The sequence below is a fragment of the Myxocyprinus asiaticus genome, chromosome 20 (genome assembly GCF_019703515.2).
Source record: "Myxocyprinus asiaticus isolate MX2 ecotype Aquarium Trade chromosome 20, UBuf_Myxa_2, whole genome shotgun sequence".
NCBI lineage: Eukaryota > Metazoa > Chordata > Actinopteri > Cypriniformes > Catostomidae > Myxocyprinus > Myxocyprinus asiaticus.
In genome coordinates this window covers 43,773,130-43,781,720 of record NC_059363.1, presented here as the reverse complement: position 1 = coordinate 43,781,720, position 8,591 = coordinate 43,773,130, and positions in this window count along the sequence as shown.

The window sequence follows — 8,591 nt, the reverse complement described above, 5'->3', positions numbered from 1 at the left end:
GTGGAGCTATAAAGATCAAAATATAATTCTTTAAAGGCTTTATTAATATTTGTGGCAGAAGTAAATATATTGCCTCCAGAAGACTTCACTGGAGGAGTGGTGGGATAAAAACTCTCTCTGTTTTATGTATCTGGCAAAATTTCCCTGCTTTGTCCCCTGACTCAAAATATGTCTGTCTTGCCCTGAATAAGCAAAACTGTATTGTACCTATATTTTAGCAGAGTCAACTGTCTAAGACCACTGGATGACATTCGGTGCTTCAGCTATGTTTCAGCACTTTTAATACTCTTGTCTAATTCCATGAATTCCTGTGCTTTAATCTTTTTAATGAATGAGCAATATTGTATGATCTGCCCCCTAAGAACTGCCTTAAACGCCTCCCATGCCACGCCCACAGAGGACACCTAAGACCATTTGGTTTCTACATAAACATTGATTTCTGTCTTTAACATTTGTTGAAATGCTGGGTCCTGTAGAAGGGATGTATTTAAGTACCATCTACATGATTTTCTTTCCTCTATATGCAGCAACATCTCTGAGCAGTCAGTGGAAGCTGGAATAAGTGACTTAGATATAAACAGAAATCTATTCTATAGTAAAGGTGTAGTCCCTCACAGATGGATTCAAATGTCTCCAAATGCTGTAAGACCAAGATTTTTACACATCCTATGAAGTGTCAACATTGCTCTATAGGGTCTACACACTTTTGCATCACTACGATCAAGGACTGGATCCATTAAAATATTGAAGTCTCCACCCAAAACCATAATATGAAGGATCCTAGTGGCTTGTAGCTTCCCCTCAAGATCTATAAAAAAGTTCTGATCATCAGCGTTGGGTGCATAAATATTAGCCAAAATAAGGTTTTGCTCCTGTATTTCAGCTAAAACAATAATGACTCTTCCTAAATTATCTTTGATCTGTTTGATTCATTTGAATTGTAAATGCTTACTTATCAGTGTGATGACTTCCCTGCTCTTACTCGAACCAGCACTGCAAAACACATGCCCACCCCATGCCCTACCAAGTTTTTCAGCTACCTGTAAAGAAAGGTGCGTTTCTTGAAGGAACACTATATCATATTTTTTATGCTTCGGGAAAGATACAACCTTCCTTTTTTTAATAGGGTGCCCCAGCCCATTAACATTCCATTCCATGTGGAGATAAACATTTTACCTATATTAAAGTGCGGCATATTGACATGTAAAGATAAATTGTGTACTCAAGGCAAAATTATATACAGTAGACCACTTTCCAACATTGATGTAACAATCAAATCCTGAACAACCCACAGAACAGAAAAAAATTCCCTTCAACCCCATGCACAACAGTCCCAACTGGCATCCATCCCCCGGAAATCCAACGGTCCATCCATGCTCACGAGATTTTCTGCAACACTGTTGCTACCGGATTGCTCAAGTCTGGTGAAGTTTGTTTTGTTTTTGTTTTTTAACATAAACCATGCCATTAAATTGCACAAAAATGTATTCTATAAAATAAGCCCCATTAAATCATCAAATCAAACCCACAAAATGTACAAATTAACTCATCAATAAGTCAATAAAGGGAGAAAGAGAAAAAAGAAAAAAAGAGTAGAGCGAGAGTCAGTGGGCAGCCAACAGAATAAAATACCCTCTCAGGCTGCATCAGTAAAATGCACAATGTGTAGTCTGTATTGTTGAACGAGTCAGGCAAAATTCCCTACTCACTCCATTGATTTAATGAAGGCCATAGCTTGTTGTGGGAAAGTCTAGCAAAGTCCGGAAAAACCATGATGTTGTGGCATAACTTGGCTTTATTTCTCACCTCTAGTAGAACAAAGTCTCTGTCAGCCGACCGCAAGAATCTTGCCAGGATAGATCGGGGTCTGTCACCCACCATGGGATGCTGACCGAAAACTGTGGGCGTGCTCAATTTCGAGCCAGCGATCTGCTGTGTCGATCAAATTCGAAATTAGCCCGTCCAAAGACTTCACCATACACTGATCAGCCACAAATTTTTTTGTGATTAACATTTTTATTAATTTTCAAAACAAAGAAAAACAAAACATATATACAGTGATTCAACATTAACACCCACTACTTCCCCTCCCCGATCAAGAACCCCACCCCAAACGAACATCCCAGTGGTCTTACATAAGTACACACGTTTACAGAGAATAAAATAATAAATATATATATATATATATATATATATATATATATATACACACACACATATACATATACACACACACATATATATATATATACATATATATATATATATATACACATATACATATATATATATATATATATATACACATATACATATATATACATATACATATACATATATATACACACATATACATATATACATACATATACATATATATACACATATGCATATATATACACTATATTGCCAAAAGTATTCGCTCACCTGCCTTTAGACGCATATGAACTTAAGTGACATCCCATTCTTAATCCATAGGGTTTAATATGACGTCGGCCCACCCTTTGCAGCTATAACAGCTTCAACTCTTCTGGGAAGGCTTTCCACAAGGTTTAGGAGTGTGTTTATGGGAATTTTTGACCATTCTTCCAGAAGCGCATTTGTGAGGTCAGACACTGATGGTGGACGAGAAGGCCTGGCTCACAGTCTTCGCTCAAATTTATCCCAAAGGTGCTCTATAGGGTTGAGGTCAGGACTCTGTGCAGGCCAGTCAAGTTCTTCCACACCAAACTCGCTCATCCATGTCTTTATGGACCTTGCTTTGTGCACTGGTGCGCAGTCATGTTGGAACAGGAAGGGGCCATCCCCAAACTGTTCCCACAAAGTTGGGAGCATGGAATTGTCCAAAATCTCTTGGTATGCTGAAGCATTCAGAGTTCCTTTCACTGGAACTAAGGGGCCAAGCCCAGCTCCTGAAAAACAACCCCACACCATAATCCCCCCTCCACCAAACTTCACAGTTGGCACAATGCGGTCAGACAAGTACCGTTCTCCTGGCAACCGCCAAACCCAGACTCGTCCATCAGATTGCCAGATGGAGAAGCGTGATTCGTCACTCCAGAGAACGCGTCTCCACTGCTCTAGAGTCCAGTGGTGGCGTGCTTTACACCACTGCATCCGACGCTTTGCATTGCACTTGGTGATGTATGGCTTGGATGCAGCTGCTTGGCCATGGAAACCCATTCCATGAAGCTCTCTACGCACTGTTCTTGAGCTAATCTGAAGGCCACATGAACTTTGGAGGTCTGTAGCGATTGACTCTGCAGAAAGTTGGCGACCTCTGCGCACTATGCGCCTCAGCATCCACTGACCCCGCTCTGTCATTTTACGTGGCCTGAGTTGCTTTCATTCCCAATCGCTTCCACTTTGTTATAATACCACTGACAGTTGACTGTGGAATATTTAGTAGCGAGGAAATTTCACGACTGGACTTGTTGCACAGGTGGCATCCTATCACAGTACCACGCTGGAATTCACTGAGATCCTGAGAGCGGCCCATTCTTTCACAAATGTTTGTAGAAGCAGTCTGCATGCCTAGGTGCTTCATTTTATACACCTGTGGCCATGGAAGTGATTGGAACACCTGAATTCAATTATTTGGATGGGTGAGCGAATACTTTTGGCAATATAGTGTATATATATATACACATATACATATATATATACTATATATATATATATATATATATATATATATATATATACACACATATACATATATATACACACATATACATATATATATATATATATACATATATATACATACACATATATATATACATATATATATATATATATACACACATATACATATATATATATATATATATATATACACACATATACATATATATATATATATATATATATATATATATACACACACACATATATATACATATATATATATATACACACACATATATATACATATATATATATATATATATATATATATATATATATATACACATATACATATACACACACTTATACATACACATACACACACATACACCTATAATAAACATACAACACTAAACTATACTTCTCTCTCCACAGACCCACTGCGAGAGCCCCCCAAAAATGTCAAATATCTACCCCATTTCCCAATAAAAGAATCCCATATCCCCAGCCTTCTACATGATACCTCTTCGAAGGCTGCCACCCTTCCCATCTCTTCGCACCACTCCCGAATTGAGGGTGCTCCCACCGACTTCCAACCCCTTAAAACAATCTGCCTGCCAATCATCGCACTAGTGAGGATCCAATTGTTTATGTATTTATCACCTACGTTGATGTATTCAAAACACAGAGTCTGGGGCAAAACTAAATCCGAATGCCCAACACGTCACACAGAACACTCTGTACCTTCAACCAAAATTCCTGAATCTCAGTGCACCACCAAAAAACATGGGCCATGTATCCTTCCTCTGATTGGCATCGCCAGCAGGTGGGTGTGTCTTTAAGACCAAACCTATACAATTTAGAGGGGGTCCAATAGAACCGATGTAAAATCTTGATGCAGATGTTTTTAAATCCTAGCCCATTCTCTCTCCTCCAATTCCAGGTTTAAATCTTTCTCCCATAATCTCTTGAGAGTGGTTGAGACTCCGTCCCCCAGACTCTGAATTAATAAGGAGTAATACACTGATGCCTCATGGCCCTTTCCAAAAGCAGAAATCACCACTCCTAGAGTATCTGCTGCTTTAGGGGGGTGAATGCTATTCCCAAAAATAGTACAGTGCAAATGGCATAACTGAAGATACCTAAAAAACTGAGATCTGGGGATCCCAAAATATTGAACCAGATTTTCAAAGGATCTCATCACACCGCTCTCGTAAAGATCACCGAGTGAATTAACCCCCCTCGCAATCCACTCTGACCAACAAAAAGGGGACTTATTAATGCATAGTTTGGGGTTTAGCCATAGGCTCGAGGCAATATTTAGATAAATATCTGAATTAAACACTCTGGACACTTTTGTCCATACTGAGTGTAAATGTGAAATAATGGGGTGTGATTTAACTTCTCTATTTAGTTTGATGGAAAGGCTGTGCAATGGCAAAATAGGGGCAAGGAGTTCTTGCTCAATGCAGAACCAGGGAGGGGCTCTTTCAGGTGGAAGCGACCAATGAGCCAAATGTCTGAGACCGAATGCATAATAATAAAACAAATTCTTGGGTAGGCCTAGCCCACCTTTGTCAATCGGCCTATGTAATTTATTGATATGTAGTCTGGGGTGCTTACCACTCCAAATGAAAGACTTCGCTATGCTATCAAATTGCTTGAAATAAGAGAGGGGGACATCTACCAGGAGAGACTGTAGCAAGTAGTTAAATTTTGGAATACAGTTCATTTTAATAACATTAACCTTCCCAATCATCGATAAATGTAATGAAGCCCACCTGTCTACATCACTCGAAAACCGTTTTATTAAAGGGTCAAAATTAACTCTGACTAAATCAGACAAATTTGTTTGGAATAAAATGCCCAAATACTTAATGCCCTGTTTGGGCCACTGGAAGGCGCCTGGCTGGAAGGCCGTTACTGGACAGTATGCTGTCAAAGCCAAAGCTTCGGATTTAGACCAGTTGACTTTGTATCCTGAGAACTTGGAAAAGGAATGAATAATTCTGTGGAGGCAAGGCATAGATCTAGTAGGTTCAGAGACAAATAATAAAATATCATCTGTGTAAAGCAGAAGCTTATGCGCCACACCTCCTGCCACCACCCCTGGAAAATCATCCTCCTTTCTTATCGTGGCTGCTAATGGTTCCAGGGCAAGACAGAACAATAATGGGGAAAGAGGGCAGCCCTGCCGAGTGCCCCTATCCAGAGTAAATTAATCTGAAATTAATCCATTTGTTTGTATCGCTGCTACAGGGTAACATAATATTGATGAGACGCCTGATGTTATCAGAAGAGCTGTGGCCTCGAATAAACCCCACCTGATCTATATGTATAAGAGATGTCATAACTTTATTTAATTGGTTAGCCAAAATTTTAGCCAGAATTTTTACATCTAGCTGGATCAGGGAAATTGGATGGTAACTTTTGCACTTGCTTGGATCTTTGTCCTTTTTAAGAATCAGACTGATCCGGGCTTGTGTCATGGTTGGCGAAGCTTTCCATTCTTTAATGATTCAGTATAAACTTCTAACAAAAGTGGAGCCAGTTCTGTAGCATAAAATCTAAAAAATTCAGCGGCAAAACCATCTGGCCCCAGAGCCTTACCAGTAAGTAGGGACTTGATTACCTCGTCAAGCTTCTCCAAGGTTATCTCAGAATCAAGAGTTTTTTTGCTCATTCGTCAGTTTAGGGAGTTCTAATGGTTCCACAAAGTTTCTAATATCTTCATCAGAAAACGAAGATGTGGAACTATTGAGATCAAGATAGAATTATTTAAAAGCATTATTAATATCAATGGCTGAGGTAAAAATTTCACCACCATCAGATTTCACTGAGGGAATGGTAGAAAAAGACTCTCTCTGCTTTATATATCTAGCCAAAAGCTTCCCTGCTTTGTCCCCTCACTCAAAGTATGACTGTCTTGCCCTGAACAAAATAGTATTATACCTGTACTTCAATTGGGGCAATTCTCTGAGGCCATCAGATGACATACGGCGCTTCAGCTCTGCCTCGGCACTTTTAATATTTCCTTCCAACTCCACAAGTTCTCGTGCTTTGAATTTTTTGATAAATGAGGCATACTGTATGATTCGACCCCTAAGAACAGCCTTAAGTGCCTCCCAGGTCACACCCACAGAGGATACTGAGGACCAGTTGATCTCCATATAAACATTGATTTCAGTCTTTAACATTTGTTGAAAATCAGGATTTTGCAAAAGGGATACATTAAGGCGCCAACTATATGATTTCCTTTTCTCTGTATGTGGCAACACCTCTAAACTCACCAGGGGATGATCTGAGACTAAGATATTTCCAATTGAGCAATCAACAACAGATGAAATGAGGGACTTAGATATAAAAAAAAAAAAAATCTATTCAAGAGTAAATCTTATGAACTGATGAAAAAAATGTATAATCCCTACCAGATGGGTTCAAAAGTCGCCAGATATCTACAAGACCAAGATTTTTACAGATCTTGTGAAGTGTCAATGTAGCCAGGGCCGGAGTGGGATTCATATTCAGCCTGGGATGTCATGTCCAAGTCAGCCCACACCCAAAAGGGGGGTTGGAGGTGAAGATGATAACAATAAAACAAGATCACAGCAAAAATATGCAATATATGTAATTACTTGAAAATTATTTAAGCTCTCCTTGTCATTATACCACATACGGCATTCACTAAGATTTTCACTTTGTCATAAGACATCATTGTATGTGTTGTAAAAATAAGTGAATGTTAAAGAGATATTTGATCATTTCCTCACCCTCATGTCATCACAGATGTGTATGACTTTCTTTTGCAGAACATGAATGAAGATGTTTAGAAGAACTGTTGGTCCATTCAGTGCAAGTAAATGAGAAGCAGTGAGAAACAGATCAATAATTAAGTCATTTTTTACTATAAATCTCCACTTTCACTTTCATAAGCACTCTTCTCTCTTAAGAGTTCTTCTTCTGTTTTTGGTGATTTACATAAATATATCGCTCCCCTACTGGGCAGGGAGGAGAATTTATAGTAAAAAAAAAAAAAAAAAACTTAAATATTGATCTGTTTCTCACCCACACCTATCATATCGCTTGGATACCACTGGAGTTGTATGGATTACTTTTATGCTGCATTTATGTGATTTTTGTACCTTCTGAGTTCTGATCACCATTCCACAGAACTGAGAAATTCTTCTAAAAAGCTTCATTTGTGATCAGCAGAAGACAGAAAGTCATACACATCTGGGATGGCATGAGGGTGAGTAAATGATGAGAGAAATTTCATTTTTGGGTAAACTAAGTTTATTTTAAAGACTATCTAGGCACATAATAACACTATAGAACTGTAAATGTTTATAACTCTTTCAAGATGTACAGGCTCACACTTTAAATGGTCAGTGCTTTGTATTTTAGATCATTAAAAAAGCAACAGATCCAGTGAAACAATTAAAGTTGAGTGATTGTTTTTAAATTTTTGCATGCCATTCAAAAACGTGCCATTTTACAATGATAAGAGTGAATTAAAAGACTAAAAATAACACATTTGTACTTTTACTTGGAATGTAAATGTTCAGGACAAAGGCAAAATGGTTACTGTCTCTTTATTTTAGGGTATTTCATTATACAACATTGAAGGCACTCTGTGCAGTTTGTTTCATTGAGTTTAATCTTATGAGAGCTGTAAAGTCCCATTATTTTCGTATCGTGTCGTGCTGTTGCATCTGTATTCATTTACTTTAAGTATTCTGTTATTTTGTGACAAAAAAATAATTTTGCTATTATCATTCTGCACTGCTATGGAAGAGGATTTCAGAGATTAATTGATTGAGATTGTGAGACTAAAGTCAGTATTAAATTTGTGATGATCTTGTACCTAAAGCACATTCATCCATTCAACTATTAGTAGCCTATCTGTTCTCGATGGATCTTCCGTGATCCTTCCCGCGCTGTCAAGTGAAGCAGTGCAACAT